The sequence below is a fragment of the Lepus europaeus genome, chromosome 4, assembly GCF_033115175.1.
Source record: "Lepus europaeus isolate LE1 chromosome 4, mLepTim1.pri, whole genome shotgun sequence".
In the NCBI taxonomy this organism is placed as follows: domain Eukaryota; kingdom Metazoa; phylum Chordata; class Mammalia; order Lagomorpha; family Leporidae; genus Lepus; species Lepus europaeus.
The window spans coordinates 81,312,791-81,340,247 of NC_084830.1; positions in this window are offsets into that span (position 1 = coordinate 81,312,791).

Sequence of the window (27,457 nt, forward strand, 5' to 3'; positions counted from 1 at the left end):
ACCTGATTTTTTTTTTAGTGAGAGGTGGGGACATGCACACAAAGAAACAGAGATCTCTGATTTTCTGACTCATTACCCAAATATCTTCAACAGCTGCAACTGGGTCAGACTGAAGCTGGGAGCCAGGAACTCAGTCAAAATCCCCCATTTGATTGGTAGTGACCCACTAACATGAGCTATCACTGCTGTCTCCCAGGGTATACATTAGTAGGAAATAGGAATTGACATCAAAAGCCAGAAATCTAACCCAGCTACTCTGAGATGTGCCATGAATATTCTAAACAACTTTCAGTAGTTACATCAAGTGCCCACCATAGAAATTTAATTTTGATTTGCTGTGAATTTTATTTATGAAGATTTAGTCAGACTGTTTGGTTTATGTAGTAATAAATACTCAGGATAAAAAAGATAGACATTCCTCTGCATTATATCCAGTAAACATTTTTGTGTATATTAAATATTGTTACCTTTATCTTGTGCTAAAGGCAGCATTACTGCTGTCTTCTGAACAATTACTCTTTGTCTTTGTGTACAGAGTGGTGGTAGCATGTATTGAGATGTCCTGGAGTGAACATGTCGCCCGAGGGTAACCAATTAAACCATAGTTCTTATGATTTAAAACATTAATAGATTAATTTCAATATGGAAAAAAAAAACAAAATTTGACCCAGTTAATCTAAATGTCAGTGTTCAGTTTTGGTAAATCAGAGGCCCAATTATGTTGCCAGGGACCCAGGATATTTCCATTTAATCTCTATCTTCACATAGTGGAGACTTTTCTTATAAAGTCATCTCTTCCCATCAGTCCCAAGATGGCTGTTTATTTCTAGGATGAGACAATGTGATTCTTTTTAAAATTTTTAAAATTTATTTAAAGATAACTGACTTAGTATATACAATTTTAAGCTCAAGATGATACTTACCACCCACCCTTCATGTGATTCTATATGGTAGCAATTTGGTCAAGACTCATATGATAACTCACCTCTGCAGCAGTGGTCCAAGATGAGTTTGGCCATGTTGTGACATAAGTGAGTACACATCAACTATGATTATATACCACTATAATTTTCAAATATTGATAATTATATTTAAAAATAAGTGAAAGCCTCCCAACAATAATATTATATTAGTTTGAAAGTAAGGATTTTGAAATTGCATTTGAGAGCCAGAACATAATTTCCATGACTTTTTGGGCAGAATTTTGGAGAGAAAAGAAAAAAAAAATTATCCATCACTCCCAGAATTTTTTACTTTTTTTTTTTTTTGATTTCTCATTATTCTGAATCCTCTCTAGTTACAACAGCTGGTGCTGAAATTGCTTCATGGTGTTCTGAGGTTTTGCTTTGTTCAATACTGCATGTCCTCTTACATCAAAAATAGTAGGATTGCCATTAAAAATGTTTGTTGAACTAATAACTGAAAATAGGTTTGGGGCCAGCATTGTGGTATAGTGGGTAAAGCCTGCAATGCCGGCATCCCATATGGACACTGATTCATGTCCTATATGTTCCAATTTCAATACAGCTCCCTGATAATGGCCTGAAAAGGCAGCAGAAGATGACCTACGTGTTTGAATCCCTGCCACCCATGTGAGAGACCCAGACAAAGCTCCTCAACCCCAGTTTCTGCTCTACCCAGCTTGGGCTCTGTGGCCATCTGGGAAGTGAACCAATAGATGGAAGATTCTCCTCCTTCCCCTTTCTGTAACTCTGACTTTCAATTAAATAAATAAATATTAGAAAAAAATTGAGAATAGATTAAATGGGGGAACAACAATTACAATACACAACAATAAAATGGACATGATTCCACCAATCCAAAGAAATGTATAGCTAAGTTTTGAAAAAATGAGGAACAGCAGACTATCAGTTGCAAGTTAACAGCATCACTGTCATGGGATACCTAAAATTCAGCTCTGAGAATAGTACTAGTCTCTTAGGAACATATTTTTGCAGGTATAAAATTGACATTTTTTGTGATAAATTTCATTCAATGAACAATATTTCCATAAAGAATACAAAAGTAGAAATTATCTCTACTCTTACTACACAATTTAGTAAGAATTATATCAAATTTATGAACTTTTAGGTCTAGGATCTACGAGTTTTCTTCCATCTAATCTGTTTACCTTGTAAGTGGAAAGACCAAAGTACAGAGTGGTTCAACATGCCCGCAATATTTTAATGCCACATATTAATTACCTACTATGCTGTCTTAAATTACTTATACACAATATCTTATTTAATACTTTGAAATATCTATGAAACAAGTGCTCACATTTATCAATCAGGTAACTGAAATTCAACAAGGTTATGTAACTTGTCCAAGTCACACAACCACACTCCTCATCACCCTTGGTGCCAAGCTCTGTTGATGTTTTGCCTAGTACTCATTCCACAGCATTGATAACCAGAGCATGAACATTTGAAAGAGATTAAGTGGAGAATCAAGCACTTAGCAATTGTGTACAGAGGTTTAGGTGACCTTTATTTGCAGGGTGTAATGCCTGGTTTGTTATGATCATCATGCTCTAATAGCTTAATGGCTTATAATAATATGTTGGGGCTGGTGTTGTAGTGCAGTGGTTGAGCAACTGCCTGTGATGCCTGGATCCCCTATTGGTGCTGGTTTGAGTCCTGGATGCACCTCTTATGATCCAGTTCCCTGCTAAAGTGCTAGAGAAAGGAGCAGAGGATGGCCCAAATGCTTGGGCCTGCACCCATGTAGGAGATCAAGATGAAGCCTTTGACATTTTGATTTGAGCTGGTTCAGCCCAGGGCACACTATAGCCATTTAGGGAGTGAATCAGAAAATGGAAGACCTCTCTCTGCATGTGTCTCTGTGTTTGTAACTCTGACTTGTAAATAACTAAAATAAATCTTAAAAATATTCTTTTTACAAATGTAAACATAAATGGAAAACAGAAAATCATGAAGATAGACTTGGTAAAATAAGCTATTTAATGATGAAGCATTGGGTGCCTACACATCTGCATGACAAACTGCCACATGCCCACTATAATATAAGTGGGTAGGAGAGATATTATGATTAATAATTACAATAATGGGGCCGGTGCCGCGGCTCACTAGACTAATCCTCCGCCTTGCAGCGCCGGCACACCGGGTTCTAGTCCCGGTCGGGGCTCCTGATTCTGTCCTGGTTGCCCCTCTTCCAGGCCAGCTCTCTGCTGTGGCCTGGGAGTGCAGTGGAGGATGGCCCAAGTGCTTGGGCCCTCCCCACCATGGGAGACCAGGTTAAGTACCTGGCTCCTGGCTTCAGATCAGTGCAGTGCGCCAGCCGCAGCGTGCCGACCATGGCGGCCATTGGAGGGTGAACCAACGGCACAGGAAGACCTTTCTCTCTGTCTCTCCACTGTCCACTCTGCCTGTCAAAAAAAAAAAATTACAATAATACCAGGTTCTGTATATATCTAAAAGATGCTATGTACAAAGTTTTGTACTCATAGCGTGGTCAATATATCTTAGTAAGATCATGGGACACGGTCAGAGGTCCTGTTAAAGGAACCAAAACTCTATATGGAAGAGTGTCACTCACTTTTGTCTTAGCCACTGGTTCTAGTTCATGCTTAAAACCTCTGCAAGGAGTTCAGCAGGAAGCTCCTCTAGCATTCTGTGTTCAAAGTTAGGACTATTCAATATGCATGAACATATTCATTCTGTCATTATGATTCAGATCACATGATTGATGGGTAGTTTGCAATTACGACATGAAACCTGGGAAGAGTTCCAAGAGACTTCTAGAGACTCCTTTTTACGATGCAGATTAAAACATGTTTTACAATACCATTAGAGTAGTTTAGCTTTAGCTCCTCCTATTTCTAGAGGTAAAAGCTTCATTTCTTTACATATAATTACATTTTTAATTTCCTGCGTAGAAATTTCTATTTTTTGTTTGATAGTCTCATTTTCTGACCTCTTTTCCAGAAGAGCAATTCTTAGTAACTTAATGTCTACAATGGCTCTCTCTGCTTGATGGATACAAGCTTTAGATAGTAACTTCATTTCTGAACATTTAACAGGATTCATAATTAAGAAAGCATTGGAGTTCAAGATCTTTTGAAGACATTTTTCCTAAATGTATAGGAGTTAGGAATCCAAGTAGTGCTTTTCTTCTGATTTAATGCTAAGACATTAATTTATCTCTGTTTGCATCAGACCTTAATTTAATCAGGATATGTGAAGTGCTATTTGACCACCATCATGGAAAACTACTATGCAGTTAGACCTCTGTATATATAGATTCCACCTCTACAGATGAAAATATCGAGAAAAAATTAAAGAAGGTTCTGAAAATCAAAACTTATATTTGTTGCATACCTAATATATGTATAGGTGCACCTGCTGCAGAGTCCTATTACCCAACAGGTCCTCAGTTTCTGTCCAGTACTCATTGTTTGAGCAATATTTGTTGTGTGTCTCTTTGTATGCCATTTGTGTTGTGGCATCCTTTGTTTCTGTGAAAAAAAAAAAAAACTCCTAAAATTCACACCCTCAAATGGGCTCCTAAATAGCAATTAACTGGCCAAAGCAATCACTCAAAGGGAATAAAAAGTACTATCTCTTAGATGATTTGGAAATTGGCACTGTGTCTATTGCATATGCAGGCTTTTTGTTTCTTGTCACATTCTCTAAACAATATATATTTGAACTATTTACATAGAATTTCCTTCATATTAGTTGCTGTAGGTAATCCAACAATGATTCAATGTGTGTATGAGGATATTTATAGGTTTTTGTGAATTCTATGCCATTCTATTTAATGGACAGGAGCATCTTTGGATTTTAGCATCCAAGGAAGTCCTGGAACCAGTGGATACCAAGGGATGCTCTCTCTGTTGTTAAAATGCTAAATATAATATAGCATTAGATAGATAGATAGATAGATAGATAGATGATACAGATGCAGTATACCATACCTATATCCCATACCTATATCTAAAAGGCATGTACACACACACACACATACACATGCTTGTATAGTAGTTTGTGTGATCATTGTCAAACGTTTCACATAATGAACTATGTCATACAACATAACCCATTATACTATATATTGTATAGCATCACCATCTTTAATATATAGTATTTATTATAGCAGTTATAGATATATATTACCATGAAATCATCTTTTAATTATCAATGAAATATAAATTAAGAAAAGAAAGAATATTGCTCTTTGAAGAAAAATTTAATATGTACCAATTTTCAGTGTACACTGAGATTTTCAATGAAGACCTTATTATATCTATTTTCTGTTTGAGAATTACTTAGAATTGAAGCAATTCTTTCAAAGTTCTACCAAGTAGAATGCACTGTACTTGGGCAGTGACATGACTATACTCTCAGTGTTCTCTTCATGCCTCTAACAGAGCTCACACATGTGTCACTAGTCCTTCAAACTTCCTGAGTGTACTATGTACACTCACACCACAGGGAAGTCCTGTCCACTTAGGCTAAATTCACTTCCTACATGAAAGAACTTGCTTGGCTCCAGATATGTTTACAGTTGGAAACCCTGCCGTCAAAAATTGGTTTCCTACTATGAGAAACTTCTTCCAATTTGTGGAGGATCCTAGTTATCTAATCCAGGCCAAATATTCCTGATGAGAATGCTCTGAAAGATCAATTTGAACTTGAACTCAAGTCTAGCTTTCCTCTTCAATGACTTTACTCTGACATCCTTTTACTTCCATTCTGTAAAGGTACCCAGCAGTTTGGGATTATTATCTATAAGAGGCTCAGTACTCTCCGTGGGAACCCTTTGAACACAAACTGCTTAAAGTGTTTCTGCGATTAAGGTGATACATGGCCAACACTTTTATTTAGCACTATAAGTTGCTTTGTTACTTTAATTTTGTTTTTAGAATGTGGCAGACATTCAGTGTGCTTTTTAATAAATGTGTATTGATGATGATAGCATCCACCATCATTTTTAAGGGATATTGGGAAATCATTAGACTTTGGGGAAATAAATGAAAATAACAGTCAAGGTAAGTTTTAGGATGATAGGTAAAATATTTGCCAGAATGGAAGATTTCTTTTTTTTATTTATTTGACAGGTAGAGTTATAGACAGTGAGAGAGAGAGACAGAGATAAAGGTCTTCCTTCCGTTGGTTCACTTCCCAAATGGCCGCTACAGTCGGAGCTGCACCTATCCGAAGCCAGGAGCCAGGTGCTTCTTCCTGGTCTCCCACGTGGGTGCAGGGGCCCAAGCACTTGGGCCATCTTCCACTGCCCTCCAGGGTCACAGCAGAGAGCTGGACTGGAAGAGGAGCAACCAGGACTAGAACCTGGCACTCATATGGGATACCGGCGGATTAACCACGTGAGCCACAGCGCCAGCCCCCAGAATGGGAGATTTCTGAATTTTGCCAAAGAAAAATGACACAATGATAGTGATAAAAGTCATTTATTTCTGCAGCTTCTAAATTCTGAACTCATCTATTTAGCTCCATTTTAAACACAGATTTCTATTATTTTATTATTTTTCTCTACAGATTCCATGGTGAAAAATAAGTTTTTCAACCTGTATCCAAGACAGCCCCTTTGTTGCTATGTCCTTACCACATTTTGAACTCTATCTCACAAACACACACACACACACACAAACAGCCTTCTTCAACTTGATTATATTCTTTTTCCTAAAAGCCTGATCAGTTTTCATAGTTATTCCATTCTTTTTTTTTTTATTTTTTTATTTTTTTATTTTTGACAGGCAGAGTGGACAGTGAGAGAGAGACAGAGAGAAAGGTCTTCCTTTTGCCGTTGGTTCACCTTCCAATGGCCGCCGCGGTAGGCGCGCTGCGGCCGGCGCACCACGCTGATCCGATGGCAGGAGCCAGGTGCTTCTCCTGGTCTCCCATTGGGTACAGGGCCCAAGCACTTGGGCCATCCTCCAATGCACTCCCTGGCCACAGCAGAGAGCTGGCCTGGAAGAGGGGCAACCGGGACAGGATCGGCGCCCCGACCGGGACTAGAACCCGGTGTGCCGGCACCGCAAGGCGGAGGATTAGCCTAGTGAGCCGTGGCGCTGGCCATTTATTCCATTCTTTATCATGTACAGGTGTGAAATCTTCCAAATACTGCAGAACAACCACCTTAAAATTTCAGTAGCTTATAATGGCAAGGATTTTTTTTTTTTTTCCTTCTGGTAGAGTGGGCTGGCAGGAGAAGTTGGGTTCAGGCTGCAGTCACTGCACTGGTAATTTATATGCATTGCATATTTTGGAGTGGGAACATCAGCCTAGCTGGCATATCCTTTTCATAGCAATTGCAAAAGTACAAGAGGGCAAGCCCAATATCTTTGCTTACCTCAGAACTAAAACAACACATTGGCCAAAGCCAGTTATGTGGTTAATCCCAAATACAGGAGATGGAACAGTGTGTTCTGACTTTCATGGCCCGAGCTTCAAAGTTATATGATGAAAGGTGTGTGCAGAAGGAGTGAAGGGTTGTGCCCAATTACTCAATCTGCCATAGGTTATGAGATGACACATGTCCTTTCATTTACCCAACCTGCATTGGCTGTCCTCTTCTATCTACTAGTACTTGGAACTGTAACTACAAACAAAAATGTGTTAGAGAATATGACTGGAGCATAATGTTTATCCTAGATGTGACTAAGTACCTTATGGAAAGAATTTTGATTTATTACACCTTAACTAAAGGAAAAGTAATGTGGAAAATTAACATTTCACTTACTTTTCAGACAAATGAAAAATCAGCATATCAGTAATCTTCTAAATAAAATATGCATTCCTTGATATTGTTATTTAATATTACTGAATAAATGCTATGGATTTTTAAAAATTTACAACTAGATTGAAATAGTGAGATAATGAAGACAAAATCATTTTTGCTTTATCTTTCATTATCTCCAAATAACAGCATTTTTGGACTAAACAAAATGTTAAAAATATTGAATACATTTCACCTTTATTAGAATAATTAAGATTTAATAACTCCCAAAATATCAAATATTGTGATGATACAGAATGAACAGAGCCCTCATATGTTTCTATTGGTGACACAATGTGGTTCAGCCACTTTATAAAACAATTCTTGGCTCATTGTGAAGTGAAAAATGCATTGGAAGAAATAGCAGCCATATTCATATCCATCTTTGCTATCTTTGTCTAGAATGCAAAAACTTGTTTGGTTTTGGGAAGGAGAGGAGAGTAGAGACTTCTCTTCAAAGATGCATGTTTGCTTTGCTATACTTTAGGTTCCTTTTTTATTTTCTCTCAAATTACCAAGTATTCTGTTTACTCACAACTTTTTTGGTTCTCATTTGTCACAACTCCAAAGTTTCTAATTTCAAAGCTGTGCTATATCTCTTTTTTTGTAATTAAACTATATTTTAGGCCAGCGCCACGGTTCAATAGGCTAATCCTCCACCTGCGGCGCTGGCACACCGGGATCTAGTCCCGGTCGGGGCGCCGGTTCTGTCCTGGTTGCCCCTCTTCCAGGCCAGCTCTCTGCTATGGCCAGGGAGTGCAGTGGAGGATGGCCCAAGTGCTTGGGCCCTGCACCCGCATGGGAGAACAGGAGAAGCACCTGGCTCCTGCCTTTGGATCAGTGCGATGTGCGGGCTGCAGCGTGCCAGCCACGGCGGCCATTGGAGGGTGAACCAACGGCAAAGGAAGACTTTTCTCTCTGTCTCTCTCTCTCTCTCACTGTCCACTCTGCCTGTCAAAAAAACAAACAACAAACAAACAAAAAACTATATTTTACTCTCAAGTCATTGTGCAAAATGTGCACTAATGCTATCATGTGCACTACCTCACATCAATAAGAATGAAATCCTGTGACTGTTCAGTTAGTCTTACTGTGGTATCTTTTGAATACTTAGATATCTCTTCTCTAATCATTTGATTAAGAGATTAAATATAGAGATTTCTGTGACCAGTGTAAGCTACTGGTTTCCACTTTTTACAGTCAACATCGGTTTTATTATATGTACACATAACAAAATCATCTGCTTGAGAAAGCATCTTTAGTATTCCCTCATCATATAAATATGCTAAACAGCGAGTCATGTCTGAGTTACAGAATTTCTCACAGTGGATGCACTTTATATGCCAGAAAATTTAATTAGATATGATGTTTATGTTAAAAAGGGTTTATGTTGCTGCAACCTGCTGAGTTTGTTATTCAACTGCTAAACTGCTCTGTCTGCAGCCAGCCATATCAGAAGTCATGCAATTAGTGCCCCGGATAATACACCTTTCCTCGCTTCCTCTTTCTCCTACTTTCGATTTATTTCTCACAACTCTCATCATATACTTCATAAGGCTTCATTAAGTCAACAAAAAAGAAAACCAACAATCCACTGCATCAAAAAACCTCATCATACTGTACCTCATCCCCGGTTTATTTTCCATTTCTACTTTTTGATCACTGCCAAAAATTATAAAAAAGCGTTTAGTTCTTCCATGCATTTTCATCCCTCAGTACCCTGAAGTCTTGCTTCTGGGTTTAACAGTCTCCACTACCTGGATGCTGCAGTTGTTGCAGTCTCTGGTAAATCCCTCCTTGTAAAATGCAGACACTGTTTCATGGATCTCTTCTGTAGTGTCTGACTTTGCTGGCTACCCATTTCTTGACATTCTCTCTCTTGGCTTCATTGTAATCTCATTGTCATTCTACTGATTTGCAGCCTCCACTATGTCCTCTCTTCCTCTTTTGGCCCTGCAAGTTGATTTAGTTCATTCTGTGTTGTTGTAGCAAAACACCAGATGCAGGATGATATTTTGGAGGCCCAAGAATATGGCACCAACATATGCTAGGCTTCTGGTGATGGTGTCACAGAGTAGAGGAGTATGTGAGAGTGGTGAGTGGGTATGTATGGAGGAGTCTGCAATGCTAGTGGTAACTTTGCTTTAGAACAACCTATTCTCATGGCAATAACTAACCCTAGTATAAGATGCTCATCTTGCTCCCTTAATATCTTATCCAGTTTGAACAGACCCAATCCAGTCCCTTGAGAAATATGTTGATTCATTCACTGGGCTTAGCTCTGCTGATTTAATTATCTCTTAAAGGCCCATTTCCCAAGAATGTTACATTGAGAATCAAGTTGAAATATGAGATTTTGAGGGAAGAAATTATACCCAAACCTAATACAGATATAACTTTCTCTATGTTATGTCCTTGATCTTCTTTCATTTCCTCTTCTAATGACTGCATATTCCTATATGCATTCAAACTTCACCTCCTTATGGTCCAAACTCTGTTTTTCCATTCTATCTCTTCTCCTTTGGCCTTCACCTAACATTCACATCATTTTGCTGGACAGAAATGTTGTGGTTATTCCTAAACTCCACATGGTCAGGAGGAAAGTGGACAATGAGGAAGAGTGAACAGAGTGTGAGCATTGGATTTAGACAAATCCGGGTTACAATTAGGCTTGGCCACTTACATGGGGTTGCCTATGGCAGTGATTGGCACATGCAGCTGTAATCTGAGGCAAAGCACCCTGCCTTGCAAAGTTACAGTGAAGGTTAAATATCTAACACACTGTGTGAAATATGGTAGCACTCAATAACTGGGTGACATTTGGTGTTATCCACTTCCTTTCATGTCTCTTTCTCTTGTTGGGTTCCAATATATGCAAATAGATCATTACTATACCACAGCGAATTTTTTTTCGCTGTCTGTGTATCCCATTGGTGTTCAGATCATGTTGATTTTTTTCATTTTTTTAAAATTTGTGTTTATCTTTTTCTGTATTGGTTTTTGTTATACACAATTCAGATTACTGAAAAGCTTCCCAATTGTTTCTTTTCTCTTAAGGTTTTCATTCCTCAAAGCTATCCACCATGCTTCCATATAAGTTATTTTCCTAAGAAACAGCAATAATCCCTTTCCATTTTCCCTCAAAAAGTCCCAGTGCCTTCTGTGAAAGATAATAGCCAAATTCTTAACCTATCATTCACCATCCTTCTCAGCCTGATTTTTTATAACCTTTTTTAGTTTCATTTTTCACTATTATGTACCCTCTGCTCTAAGCCACATTAGAATTTAACTATCTCTCAAACATGCCTTGAATGCTTAAGAATCCCCTCTCACTGAAGACTCCCTTCCCTGAACAAATTCCAACTAGACTCAATTTACTCTTCCTCAAGGATCACATAACAAGTGCTTGTATCTAAGCTCTTTTATTTTTTCCCTTTCTCTCTTACACTGTTGATAGTTATGCAGGTGTCTTTCATTATCAAAAATTGAACCCACTGGAAGCAGAAATGAAAATATAATGAAGAAAGTCAAATGGAGATGAAAATGAAAAGTTAAGAATGAGAAAAATGAATAGTCCAACATTTCAAGCCAATGCAATTGTGATCAATGCCAAACCTTTCTCTGAACTTCCTAGTAAACAAAATTCAATACTATATTTATTAATTATTTTCAAGAATAGGTCTTTGGGAGACAAATCCCAAGTTCACAGGGAACTTGAAATGGCAAGTTACATATTTCTAATTCTCTAAGAGAGAGAGTCATAAAATCCTTCACTGAAAACTTAATTTAAATCAGTGTTAGCATTTGAGAGAAATTTCTTATCTGTGGCTTTATGAAGTATTGAATAAAATAGTTGCCAACATCCACAAAAATCCTTTCTCAAAAGTACAGAAGCAAAGCTGCACACAGCTATGACAAAGCAATTTGCACCACTATATTAAATCTAATACACAATACTGGCATCATGATTCATCAGTATTTGTATCAAATATATCAAAAAACCATTGACCACAGTATCTTGGATATGTTAGTCACATTGATTCTACTTATCTACTTGGTCCTTAATACTAAGTGATACTTAACTTGATTTTTCTGTTTAGCTATTCTCATTTCTGGAGGTGGTGTTAAAGTCCCCTGGTATTATTGTATGGAGTTTATCTCTTCCTTAAGATCTATTACTATGTGTTTTATGTATCTGGGTACTCCAATATTGGGTGCATATATATTTAAGCCTTATTTCATCTTCCTAGACTGAGGCATTTATCAATATATAACAACTTCCCTTGTCTCTTTACTTCCTTTGATATAAGATCTATTTTATCTGAGAGAAACATGGCTACTCCTGCTTTTTTTTTTCTTTCTCCATTTGCATGGAATAGCTTGTGGCATCCTTTTTTTAAATTTTTTTATTTAATAAATGTGAATTTACAAAGTGCATCTTTTGTATTGTTGTGGCTTCCCCCCCCCAACCTCCCTCCCTCCCACAGCCCTCCCCTCTCCCACTCCCTCTCCCATCCCGCCCTTCATCGAGTTTCATTTTTGATTACCTTCATATACTGAAGATCAACTTAGTATATACTAAGCAAGGATTTCAACAGGCTGCACTCACACAATCGCACAAGGTATAGGGTATTGTTCGACTAGTAGTGTTGTTTTTAAGTTTCATGGTAAAACACATTAAGGACAGAGATCCTATGTGGGGAGCATGTACCCAGTGACTCCCGTTGTTGATTTAACAATTGGCACTCTTTTTTATGACATTAGCAGTCACCCGAGACTCTTGCCATGAGCTGTCTAGGCTACGGAAACCCCTTGAGTTTACCAACTCTGAACTTGTTTAGTCAAGGCCGTATCACAGTAGAGGTTCCTTCCAATCTTCAGAGAAAGGCGCCACTCTCCTTGATGGCCTGTTCCTTCTGCTGGGGTCTTGTTCACCAGGATCTTTCATTTAGATTGTTTTTTGCCACCATGTCATGGCTTTCCATGCCTGTGAGACTCTCATGGACCTTTTAGCCAGATCCGAATGCCCCAAGGGTTGATTCTGAGGCAGGAGTGCTGTTTTGGGCGTTTGCCATTCTATGAGTCTGCTGTGTGTCCTGCTTCCCCCGCAGGATCATTCTCTCCCTTTTAATTCTATCCTTCATTATTTGCTTACACTGGTGTTATTTGTGAAATCTCTTTGACACTTACCCTATCTTTTTGATCGGTTGTATACTTACACTTATCACTTTACCAAGTGCACTGGCATTGGTACCTGCCTCCTTGATAAGATTGAGTTGAAATCCCCTGGCACATTTCTAGTTCCACCACTGGAGGTAAGTCCGAGTGAGCACGTGTCGACCCATATATCTCCACCCTCTCTTATTCCCACTCCTATGTTTAACAGAGATCACTTTTCTGTTAATTTTAAATGCCTAAGAATGATTGTGCATTGATTACAGAGTTCAACCAGTGGTCTTATGTAGAACAAACAGAGCAACAACAACAATAACAAAAATATTAAAAGGAATAAAATAGTAAGTTGTTCCTCAACAGTCAAGACAAAGGCTGATCCTGTCATTGTCTCTCATAGTGACCATTTCACTTCAATGGGTATCATTTTAGATGCTCATTTAGTTGCCATAGATCAGGGAGAACATATGATATTTGTCCCTTTTGGACTGGCTTATTTCAATCAGCATGATGTTTTCCAGCTTCCTCCATTTTGTTGTAAATGCCCGGATTTCATTGTTTTTTACTGCTGTATAGTGTTCCATAGAGTACATATCCCATAGTTTCTTTATCCAGTCATCCGTTGATGGGCATTTAGGTTGATTCTATGTCTTAGCTATTGTGAATTGAGCTGCAACAAATTTTGAGGTGCAAATGGCTCTTTTTTTCTCCACTTTAATTCCATTTGGGTAAATTCCAAGGAGTGGGATGGCTGGGTCCTGTGGTAGTGCTATATTCAGGTTTCTGAGGACTCTTCCAACTGTCTTCCATAGTGGCTTTACCAGTTTGCATTCCCACCAACAGTGGAATAGTGTCCCTTTTTCCCCACATCCTCACCAGTATCTGTTGTTGGTTGATTTCTGTATGTAAGCCAATCTAACGGGTGTGAGGTGAAACCTCATTGTGGTTTTGATCTGCATTTCCCTGATGGCTAGGGATCCTGAGCATTTTCTCATGTGTCTTTTGGCCATTTGGATTTCTTCTTTTGAAAAATGTCTGTTAAAGTCCCTGGCCCATTTTTTTATTGGGTTGTTTGCTTTGATTCTGTGGTGTTTTTTGATTATTTTATAGATTCTAGTTGTTAATCCTTTATCTGTTGTGTAGTTTGGGAATAACGTCTCCCATTCTGTTGGATGCCTCTTCACTTTCCTGTTTCCTTTTCTGTAAAGAAACTCTTCATTTTGAGGTAATCCCATTTGTTTAATTTATCTTTGATTACCCGTGCCTCTGGGTCTTCTCCAGGAATTCTTCGCCTGTTCCAATATGTTGAAGGGTTTCCGCTATGCTTTCAAATGGTTTCATGGTGTCATGGCGCATCTCTAGTTCTCTGATCCATGTTGAGTGGATTTTTGTATAAGGTGTAAGGTAGTGTTCTTGCTTCATACTTCGACATGTGGACATTCAGTTTTCCCAGCACCATTTGTTGAAGAGGCTGTCCTTGTTCCAGGGGTTGGTTTTTGGTCCTTTGTCAAATATGAGTTCGTTATAGATGTTTGGATTGATCTCTGGTGTTTCTATTCCGTTCCATTGGTCTATCCATCTGTTTTTGTACCAGCACCAGGCTGTTTTGATTATAACTGCCCTGTAGTATGTCTTGAAGTCTGGAATTGTGATGCCTCCGGCCTTGTTTTTATTGTAAAGGATTGCTTTAGCTATTCTCGGTCTCCTGTTTCTCCATATGAATTTCAGCATCGTTTTTTCTAGGTCTTTGAAGAATGACTTTGGTATTTTGATTGGTATTGCATTGAACTTGTAAGTTGCTTTTGGGAGAATGGACATTTTGATGATATTGATTCTTCCAATCCATGTGTATCCTTAGAGGTGAAATGAGTTTTTTGTAAGCTGCATGTGGTTGGGTCTTGACTTTTTTAAATCCATTCTTCATTATTTATCTTTTAATTGGAGAATTGAGTCCTTGGACATTTAAGGTAATTATTGATAAGTAAGATCTTACTACTGTCATTCTGATACCTTTTTCTCATTTTTATTATAGTTCCTTTCTTTTTCCCCTTTTACAATCTTCATTTTTGTGTATGTGATTTTCTCCAGTGGTCTACTTTGATTCCTTGCTTATTATTTTGTTAAGTCTGTTATAGGTTCTTTCATTGTGGTTATCAAGAGGTTTACAAAAACTTCTTCTGATTATAACAGCTATCTTCAAATTATAACAACTTAATGTTGATTATATGGATTTGGAAAGTAATGAAAAAACAAAGAAATAAGAAATCTGAATAAAGAATTCTAAACTTGTTCTTCATTCCTCCTTATATTTTAAATTTGTATAGTTGTGTTTGACCTCTTTCATTACTGTTTGTCTCCTAGTGTCTTAATGTAGAGAATGTTTTAGTCCTCTTTAAAGATATAAATGTCTTATATACCATGTTTACAATATTAGAACATTCTGAATTTGTGTATTTTTACCAGTGAGTTTTTTACTTTTTGATATTTTCTTCTTATTGGCTGTTGTCTCTTTTGGTTTGATGAACTCTTTTCAATAATTCTTATAAAACATGTCTGGTGGTGATAAATTATCTCAGCTTTTGCTTGAGAATGTTTTTATCTTTTCGTCATATCTAAAAGATGGCTTTGCTGCATATAGTATCCTTTGCTGGCTATATATATATATATATATATATATATATATATATATATATATATATTATATGAATATATATAATATATTCATTCAACACAGTATGAGTCTCTTCCCACTCTCTACTGGCCTGTAAGTTCCTGCCAAGTCTGTGTAGTCAGATGAATTTGGATTCCTTTAAACATTATTTGCTTCTTAGCTGTTGAAGTTTTGAGAGGCCTCTTTTTATGCTTAACCTTAGAGATCTTGACGATAATGGTAGACTTGCTTGAGTTGAATCTGACTTCTGACCCTCTCCTGACCTCTTAAAACCTGCAGAGCTTTACTTTCTGCCACTGATAGAGAAGGGGTTACAGAGATTGCCTGGAAGCTGAAGGTTCTGTGTGCCTGGAATTCAGTTCTCAGACAGCTTCAGATTCCAACAGGTCAGAGAACAACTTGGAGGCTTCCATAGAGTTATACCACCTTTATTCATGGTGCTGTGAGAAATACACAAGAAATGGTCATTAGCCTGTGATGTCAGTCTGGCTACAGGAGATACCTACCTTTGTGTCTGAGATGGCAGTTGGACACATACACATAGAGACATCTACATCATCCACATATCTGCTTCCTGCTGTCCACACCCATCTGCCTACATTTGCACATCTGCAGGTCCACCAATAGCTGAGCCTAACCATTTTCCCCAGTTGCTATATGGGCTTACAGAAAATGGTTCGGGTCATTGCTGAACAGTTACATAACCGGGTTGTAGGCAGGTGAGCCTGTTGGTTACCATGACATTGTTGCTATATAGGCAGAGATAAGGAGGAACAGAGATATGACAGAAAGGCATGGGAACTTGTTAAATTTTACTTCTCATCTTTCCAACACTTCAAGTACTCACTGACTACAACACAATGAGGCACTGTGTTCTCTCACCTGGCTTCCATAGCTTTTGTGAATGTGACTTCACAGGTGGGTGCTGGAACCTCTTATTCGTCTACCACCTTGGCTACTGTCCTCTGAAGATTCTTCCTGTTGGAAGAGGTTTTTTTGGTCAGTTTTTGAGGGCTTGTCTTCCAGTGGTAAATTATTTTAATTTTTCTTCATCTGAAAATATATTTATTTCTCTTTCACTCCTTAACAATAATTATAGCCCATAAACAGCTCGCAGTTGGCATCTCCTATCTCAGCAGTTGAAAAATGTGTGATTTCCATCTGGTCTTAGTGATTTCAGACGACCAATCTATTATCATTTGAGTTTATCTTATGTTAAGTTATATTACATTATGTTATGTTTTATGTGATGTTATTAATTGTAGGAATAATACATTTTTCTCTCTGGTTGCATCAAATTTTTTTTCTTTTGTTTTCATATATTTAATTATGATGTGTCTGAACATGAATTTCTTTGATTTCACCATTTGGGGGTTCTCTCAACTTCTTAAACCTGGAAGTTGATGTCTTTTGGCAAGTTTGGTCTTTTTCAGGAATTATTTCTTTAAATATTCTCTGAGCCTGTTTACTATGTTTTCTCTCTTTTCTGAGATTCTTATGATAGGAATATTAGATCTTTTGTTATTGTCCTGCAGAGCCCCGGGATTTTTCTCATTTTGAGAGGGAGATGATGGTTCACATTATTGATTTGATTCAACTTGACTAATTCTATTTTCTATCTTTTAAAATTCCACTTATTATATGTTTAGTTTTTCAATTTCAAGTGTTTTATGACTTTTATTTCTTTGCTGAGATTTTCTACTTTACATTTTCTTCAAAAGAATTTTTGATCGATTGATGAAGACACTTGTACATTTTCTTCGAAGTTATTGTCAGATAATTCCAACATATGAATCATCTCAGTATTGGTATGACTCAATTGTCTTTTCTCATCGAAGTTTGAGTTTCTTGATTTTTGGTATAATGGGTGATTTTCTATCATATCCCAAGACATTTTTAAGAAACTCAAAATCTTACTTAAATCTCTTACTTTGGTAAGAGTTACCCTGTTTAGACTTGGTTCATGAATCTAAAATTAGTTTTTAATTTTTGCAAACACAATGGAGTTATTTTGATATTATCTTACAATATCCTAATATTATTAATTATTCTAAAATTAATATTTCAAGGGCCCTTACTTACACAAGAATTTTAAATACTGGATCAAGTGAAGTAGGTGACATGGAAATGTTTAACATTTATTTAGAGAGTGAGAGAAATACACAGGAACATAAGAGCCTTATTTAAGGTAAAGTGGGTTCAGAAAAGTGAACCTCCATATGGGACAGATCAGGGCCCATGTGCGAGAGTTCAGAGGCCAGAGCTAAACAGAGAAAACCACAGGAGCAGGAATGACTGCAAAATAGCGGGAGGAGGCAAAACAAGACAGAAAGCGGCCAAATGGCCATGTGCCCAAGAGGCGGGAAGGCAAGAGGAGAAGTGGCCTAATGGCCCCAACGCCAAGAGGCATGCGGGCAAACAGGGGTGGGCCCACAGGGGCAGGTCCAGAGCCCCTCCAGGCCTCTTATTTGCTTCCAAAAGGGGAGTGGTTACATAGTCTGATTGGCAGGTGGGTAGATAGAGATAACATAGGGGTAGGGGGCGTGGCTGCCAGCTCATGGATCTAGTTACTTTAATCCTATCTGCCTGCCTATATCATTTTGTTTGTATGAGTCATCTGTTGTTTCTGGGGCTCACTGTGGTTTTGCTGGTGCTGGCTGAGAAGACAAAAGGGGTTTCCCTGGGCCAAGGATGTTGGTATCAGTGGGAGCAGGAAACTCAAGTCTGGCCCAAAGACAAAAAGGACTTCTCTGGAGTGAAATCTTTGTGCCACAGTGGCCTGTTCCACTGCCAGGTGCTCATTGTTAGCAGGGATGCAATGATTTTTCTTTCTGGTGGTGCTGGGTTCCCTTCGTGTTGTAGGAAGGATTCCCACTCAATCTGGGAAGGAACAAGCCTACCTATGCTGCCTCTTGTGGCTAGGTCAAGAAGTGACATTCTGGTCTAGATTATCTTTCCTGGATGGGTGCCTTAAGATGACCCCTGCTTTGAACTTCCAGTCCTGTGGTCCCAACCCATTCTTCTCACCAGCTTTCTGAGTTTCAGAGTTCTTTGTTGGTTGTCTCATGCATTATTTTCAGTATTCATGGTTGTATTTACCAAGGAGGAGTAGATAGAAATGAGTCTGTGCCATGCTATTGGATCAAGGTAATCAAATATGTTTTTCAAATAGGATTTCTTTTTTTTTTTTTTTTTTTTGGACAGAGTGGATAGTGAGAGAGAGAGACAGAGAGAAAGGTCTTCCTTTTTGCCGTTGGTTCACCCTCCAATGGCCGCTGTGGCCGGCTCATTGCGCTGATCCGAAGTCAGGAGCCAGGTGCTTCTCCTGGTCTCCCATGCGGGTGCAGGGCCCAAGCACTTGGGCCATCCTCCACTGCCTTCCCAGGCCATAGCAGAGAGTTGGCCTGGAAGAAGGGCAACCGGGACAGAATCTGGCACCCCGACCGGGACTAGAACCCAGTGTGCCGGTGCCGCAAGGTGGAGGATTAGCCTGTTAAGCCACGGCGCCGGCCTCAAATAGGATTTCTTTATAATTCAGTTTTCACTCCAAATCCATGCATTGTTCACTTATGATATGCAGATTTCTATGGCAGATTTGAGAAAATTGGTTTTCTCTATGCATAATTAGACAATATTACTAGCTTGTTTGATTTGAAGTCTTACTGCTATCAAGAATCAAGGAAAGAAAAACAAAACAAGTTGAAGATGATAATAATGAATAACCATATTGTACAAGTAATAAACTATCTATTTAAGAAATTAAAAATAGCTGCCTCAAAGTGGGTGAGGAATAAAATGGAGTGGGAAGACTTAAGGAGGTTTCACCACAACATTGAAATTAGGGAAAAGGCATTCACTGGGGCATTGATCTTTTTATTTTCATCTGACTTTGTTATGCATTCCTCAGGCTCTGCCTCACTTCATCTGAATAACCTTGAATGCCCACTACACCATCTGTTCTGGGGAAGGGTCCCATCTGATGAGACTCCTGGCCCTTGTTCCTCACATTCTTTGTCTGTCACTTTCATTTAGTGTTGTCCCATATGTTCTCTTTCTTTAGAATTGATATTGTGTGTCCCTGATAGGACAAAGTTCATGTTGTATATTCTTGATCAATGGACTATTTGTGAAATGCCATAGTGATTGACATTTTGTATTTAAGCACTTTTAGCATCCAATGAAGAGAGGCCTTAATGTAATTACCAAGTTGCTGTGAGACTGTAATTTTAAAAATATCTTATGCAGATTTACCTTGTCTTTCTGATATTTATTCTTTTAATAGGATTTTTTTGTACTGCACTCTTCTTCAGTACTATATTATCTATTTCCCTCTAATATTAGCCTTACTTGTATAGAAGCATTTCTAGAAATATCATCTTGGGCACCTTGTTCCTACACCAAGTAAATTAGTACTTCTGTAGCAATGGTTAGGGCAAAGCATTTTGTTTGGCATAAGATAACAATTTATACATGCATTCTGCACTTATATGTTTATCAACACTGAAAGTAAGGATATTTACATTAATGTCTTTGTTTTAAGAGTGTAACAAAACACACACAAGAGATATATGTATTCAGAAGACAAATTTCTTTGGGTAGAGAAATGGAAATGTCACAGGAAGCCTGGCATTTTAACTGGAGCTTTTAATATTGCTTTTATTTTCAGTAAGGGAAGATTAAAGAAATGGACATGCTGGGTAACAAAACAGTATAATTAAAAGGAAAGATGAATTTGTAATAGAGTTTAAAGAGATAAGATAAAGAGCTAGATTATGAATTAGGAAGGCTTTTTGCTATAAGTAACAGGAAGCCCTATTGAGTAGTGACATAAACATAGAATATTTAGAGTATATTTACAGGAAGCCTGAAGATAGAGTGATTCAGGACAAGTTTCTTGGCTCAACCATGCTGTCAATGACATTTCCAATATTCTAAAGGCCATTTCCAATATTCTATTCTTGCAGTCTTCTACTCTTACAGTGCTTTCATCTTTGAACTTCACCTTGTCTCACATTTTTTAGAGCTGAAATGCATATCCATGTAGAAACTACTAGGAAAAAGAAATGGAAATACCAAATGTTTTTCTGATTAATTATATGAAACTTGACATGTTACCCCCCCACCACCAAAAAAATACATGGTTATTTTAGGAAAATAAGAGTCCTTGGCTCTGGGGGTATAATTTTATATACAAATGATGATGATTACCGCACTTGTTTGTATTCAACTTTAGGTTTCCAATGTTTTCAGTGACACATTGTGTGAAAGAATATTTTGAGATTGACTCATGTTGTTCAATTCAGTGAACATATTTTAGCATCCCACTTAGCTGACATCTGAGGCATTTGGCTCTGCTGTGTCCTCACCATTCTTTAAGCTCTCTCTTCTTTTGACCTCTGTTGCCTCCTTTCCTCACATTTTTCTTCTCCCACTTTGGTTTCTACTCGGTATATATTTTTGTTATTCCTTTGCTTCGCAAAACAGTGTCAAGTTTCCAGGTTTCAGTGGCAGTTCCTTGCTCATTCTCACTCTTCCAAATAGAATCTATCTTCTGTGATATATGGGTTTGCTACAACATTGCTCTTAACCCTCTAGCACAGATCTCAAAGTTGGTCTCTCTGTGTTTATACTTATTCCTTACTATAGAGCACCTCCAATCTGTTTTGTACCCCTTGGATTTTACTCACCCTATCTCTTCGTGGAATACCATCTTCATCCTCCCAGTTTTTCTAGTAAATTCATTCTCATTCAAACCTTAGATTAACTAACATTAACATTAACAAGTCCTGCCAAATTTTAGTGATTCTCCGCTTGTAGGCTACCTGATATTTAGAGCCCACTTCTATTCAAATCTTCTTTAATCCTCCTTATCTATCTTTTACTTATCTCCCATTAATATCACTTCTAAATAAATGGGCTCCTATGTAAACTCTGCACCAATGAAGTCCATGCTAGAAGCTTTTCTTGATGCTCTAACAAAATACTCTTTCTTTATTTTTTAAGATTTACTTATTTATTTGAAAGTCAGAATTACACAGTGAGAAGAGAGGCAGAGAAAGAGAGAGAGAGAGAGAGAGAGGTCTTCCATCCAATGGCTCACTCCCTTAATTGGCCGCAACGGCCGGAGCTGCACCAATCTGAAGCCAGGAGCCAGGGGCCTCCTCCAGGTCTCCCACCTGGGAGCAGGGGCCCAAGGACTTGGGCCATCTTCTACTGCCCTCCCAGGCCACAGCAGAGAGTTGGATCAGAAGTGGAGCAGCCGGGACTTGAACTGGCGCCCACATGGGATGCCAGCGCTTCAGGCCAGGGTGTTAACTCACTGCACCACAGCGCTGACCTCAATAATCTTTCTTAAAGTCAGACTAGATGATGACTCTTTTGATTAAATAATTACACCATTCCCACTTTCCTGAAATTAAAAACCAAAGCAAGTCATAGGAACATAGAGACTCTTCCTCTTCAGTCTCAACCCATATCTGCGCTGCCTTGCTCCTTTGTCCCACAACCCTGTGGATGTTCTTTGATTAGCCCAGAACTGCTACACATTCTTGCTATAACCAAGGAATCTTTAGTCTTTACAAATGTTTCTTCCTTTCTCTTTTCTCATTAAATTAACTCCTGTTAAACTATACAATCAGAGCTCTATAACTTTTGGATTATAGCAGCTTTTTACCCCCATAACCACCCTCCCATCCACAACCATCCCATCTCCTACTCCCTCTCCCATCCCATTCTTCATCAAGATTCATTTTCAATTATCTTTATATACAGAAGATCGATTTAGCATATACTAAGTAAAGATTTCAACAGTTTGCACCCACACAGAAACACAAAATATAAAGTACTGTTTGAGTACTAGTTGTACCATTAATTCACATTGTACAGCACATTAAGGACAGAGGTCCTACATGGGGAGTAAGTGCACAGTGACTCCTGTTGTTGATTTAACAATTGACACTCTTATTTATGACATCAGTAATCACCCAAGGCTCTTGTTATAAGCTGCCAAGGCTATGGAAGCCTCTTGAGTTCACCAACTCCAATCTTATTTAGACAAGGTCATAGTTAAAGTGGAAGTTCTCTCCTCCCTTCAGAGAAAGTTACCTCCTTCTTTGATGGCCTGTTCTTTCCGCTGGGATCTCACTCGCAGAGATCTTTCATTTAGGTCATTTTTTTTTTTTGCCAGAGTTTCTTGGCTTTCCATGCCTAAAATACTCTCATGGGCTTTTTAGCCAGATCCTGATGCTTTAAGGGCTGATTCTGAGGCCAGAGTACTGTTTAGTCCTCATCTGCCATTCTATGAGTCTGCTGTGTATCCATCATTTCCCAAGTTGGATCGTTCTCTCCTTTTTAATTCTACCAGTTAGTATTAGCAGACACTAGTCTTATTGATGTGATCCCTTTGATACTTAATCCTATCATTATGGTCAAATATGAACTGAAACTGATCACTTTGACTAGTGAGATGGCATTGGTATATACCATCTTGATGGGTTTGAATTGGGATCCCCTGGCATGTTTTTAACTCTACCATTAGGGGTAAGTCCAATTGAGCATGTGCCGAACTGTACATCCCCTCCCTCTCTTATTTCCACTCATATTTAACAGGGATCACTTTTCCGTTAAATTTAAACACCTAATAATAATTGTGTGTTAGCATTTCTTACCATTACAGTTCTGTTTTCACAGAGCAATGCCCCATTCATCTAGTGTGTTTGTCTTTGAAACAATGCCTCTATTGATGTGGTTATTTGTTTAATGTGTCCCTCTCTGCAGTAATCCCCATACGAGTAGCAACTGCATCTACATTTATTTTCTTTTTATTAAGTATCCCTCACATTTGCTAGTAGCTATTACATGTTTGAAAAACATAATATTTGTCTCTTGAATTTAATAATTAGATTATAATCAACAAATGATTGGGATATATAGTTATTCCTATGGAATTGAGGATCTTCCATAGTACATACACTGTGAAAGTTGTAAAAGTTGCTGTTGTAGGATTAAGTTAAGAAGTCATGTATAGGGATGAGTATTTGGTGCTGTGGCTAAGATACCATTTGAGATGCTCATATCCTCCTTCAGAGTGCCTGTTTCCTGCCCTGGCTCCACTTGCAATTCCAGCTTCCAGCTAATGTTCTCCCTGGGAAGCAACAGTGATGACTGAAGTTGAGTCCCTGACATGCAGCTGTTAGACCTGCGTTAAATTCCTTGCTCCTGGTTTTGGCCTGGCCAGCCTGGGTTATGGGCATTTGGGAAGGAAACTGGTAGATGAAAAACCTTTCTATGTTTCTCTTTCTCTCTCCCCCTTTCTCCCTCTTATTCTTACTCTTGCTAACTCTGTTGTTCTGTAAAAATAAAATGAAAATGAATAAATACTTTTTGAGTAAATTATGGCAAAATAGAAATATGAGATCAGTCAGCAGTAGCAATTATCATTTACACTTCTCCCTTTACCAAAACATCAGTATTCCCAACCCTTGTTTTTTTATCTATTCCACTTAGTTGGTGTTGACTGTTGTCTGAGTTCTGGGATCCCAGAAGACAGCAATGGTTAAGAAATCGTCTATCTCTTTAGTACAAAGATCCAGCATGCTCCCCTCTGTTCAGAGATATTTCCACCTCACCTGGTGATTCCCATAACTCTCATTGCCCATCCTCCTACCTGAATCCCTTGTGTAGTTGCCTCAAAGATTTCTCTTTTTAAAGACATTCCACATTAATGAATATTCTCCCTTCTGCAATAACTTTAATAATTTCCTTACTTATATAATATGTTTTGTTTTTCATACAAGAGAAACTTTAGATTTGAAAAACATGATTGGGATAAAACAAATGTGATAAGTATCATAAAAATTAAATATTTCATTAACAGAATGTTATTTCAAATCACACACATAATGCATATGTGTAATGATGTATTTTACAGAAAAATACAAAATTCAAAAAGTTACAGAATTAAAAATCATCTGTATAATAGATTACTCTATCTTCACTGTTTTAAATAGAGCACTGTTAAAATAAGGATAAATATGAATTTTCTACCATTTCAACAATAACGAAATATTTAAATACTGAGCAATGATAGTTCAAATCAAGTCAATTTTGGGAAATGTGTTAATTTTCTATTATTGCTGAAATGAATCACAATAAAATTAATATCTTAAAACACGCAAAATATAGTTATGGAAGCAGACGTCCAAAATGGATCATATTGGGACCAAATTGGCTTCCAGTAGGGCCAGGTTCCTTCTGAAGGCTCTCAGGGTAATCTGACATCTTGTCTTCTCAGTCTTTTAGAAGACGTCCACATTCCTGGACTTGTGGCCCCTTCTGTTTTCAAAGCCAGCAGCACACATCACATCTCTCTGACTTTTCTTCCACTTGCCTCTTCCACTTTAAAGGACCTTTTTTATTACATTGGGCTCAAACAGAATAACAAAGACTCCAAGTTCAGTTGGTTAGTAGCTTTAATTCTCCTGCATCAAGCAGCATAAACACAAATTCTGGGGATTAGGTCTTGGACATCTTTGGGCAGTCATCACTCTGCTTACCACAGATAAGATGTTCATGGTTTATACTATGTAGTTGTAACTAAGTTCTTCTAGCATCATTTGTGCTGTGTGGCTAAAGTTTAGTCTTCTCTTGTGAATTTTCTTTCCTTTACACAGCCTTGCTCCTTCCTAATTGTTTTTTTTTCCAAATCATTCTCTCATTTGTCGCATTATTCTTCTATACAGACTTGATCTCTTAAAGAATCTAATCAATTCATTTCTAGTAAAGTTGGATGTAACTGCTACTCTAAAAAATTAGAGACCTTCTCTGCCCAGGTTTCATAGCTTAACAGATGTTAACATGACTAATTTGAGAGATAAATGAAGAAAGAGCATTGTGCTAACAAAGGTACTTCTTAGAACTCTGACACTGAGCTATGGGAAATGTCTTTTGCTCTGTGTGATTAATAAAACTTTCCATTAAAAAAAGACTTTCCATACTCATTTGCTGTGCATGTTGCACCATCAATTTTGACACCTAGACAAGTTTGTGTGAAGGTACAGCTTGACATTGGAGGTTGCTGCAATACCATATTGCCCCATGGGTATTGACACTTGAAATGTTGGAAGAGAGGAAATGATTCGGTACCAAAAACAAGCCTGGGTATGTTTAGCTGGGTATGTTTTGTTGGTAGGGTAACGTAGAATAAAACAAGATGTATTGGCTTTGACATGGATGCCAATAGCTCTAAACTAAAGGATGAGTCTATGGGTAGCTTTTTCAACCAGAAGATCAAATAGAATTCTGCTTGGCTTAATTTATGGATATGAAGTATTGGAGCAACTTTAAGGAATCTCTTATGCAACGATATAATTATCAAGAGTGATGACACAATCTTAAAGGATTGTTTTAATCTTTTATGTTCATGAATACTTTTGTAAACTTAATGATATACTATGTACAAGACATCATGTATTAACAATATTGAAAAATTCACTGATATGTAATAGAAACTTTGCAGATATATGAAAAACAAAATGAAAAGAATTACATTTATGATCCTAAAACTATTTAAATAAAATTACAGTCAATTGACCCTCACCAAAGAATGACTTAGGGGCAATTATGACTTGGCACTATATTAGGTAACCAATATGTTTGTTTACAAAAGGCAAACATGCTACATTCCAAATATACTGTATTCCTGACTTATTTATCTCTTCAGTGTCATCTCCAAGGTTTCCCACTATGAAGATTTAGGCTTACACTTGATCTAATCATGAATGGGTGATTAGATTAGTTTGGCCAAAATGAACATTTATGAAGAAAGATTGTCAGTGATAACTAATTCTGTATTGATGATCTTAAAATGTAACATTCAATTCACCTTCAACTTTATCCCTCTGACATTCATACATTTTAATGGATTCTTTAATTGGTGTCATTTGCAGAGATTATATAGTATACAGAATTTTTCATGTTTGCTTTCTTGTCTTTGCAAAAGGTTTAATCAGAGTAACTGATATTTAAACTGTTTGCTTTTTTTAGACATTTTATTTATTTATTTGAGAAGTAGACTAGTAGACAGAGAGAGAGACAGAGAGAAAAGTTTTCCATCTGCTGATTTACTCCCCAAATGATTTCAATAGCCAGAGCTTGGCCAATCCGAAGCCAGGAGCTTTCTCCTGGTCTCCCACACAGGTGCAGGGGCCCCCAAACTTGGGCCATCCTTTACTGCTTTCCCAGGCCTTTAGCACAGAACTGCATCAGAAGAGGAGCAGCCGGGACATGAACCAGTGCCCATAAGGGATGCTGGCACCACAAGCAGAGGTTTAGCCTACTATGCCACAGCACTGGCCAAAACAGTTTACTCTTAAGAGCCCTGTGTCCAACTCCTTTGAAGTTTACAGTGCTTAACTGAGTGCATTCTGACATTCTGAGAATGATTACATGTCTCAGGAGAATGTGCAATTTACTAAAATTTAACAGCTGCAATCATTTAGTGGTGTTTATTGTCATATTAAAGATGTATTAATTGCACATCAGAATTAAATGTGACTGAAGGGTCCATGAAAAAGAGCTCACACATCATCATTCATTGATGTACCACCTTATCCTCTGCAGAGGCTTCTCTTTACAAGGCAGAAAGGATGGATGGATAAACTAATAAAGAATAAATAACTTATACATTTTTAAAATCAGGAACAGCTTTGTAATCTCTTCTGTGAGCCATCAACTACATTCAGATTAGCTTTAATGGGGAATTAGAAACCAAGAGTCCCACCAGAGAAGCTCCTAATTAGAGCTGATTACAATTTTTGCAAATACTTAGCGAGGATAGCACACTTCATGGTGAAT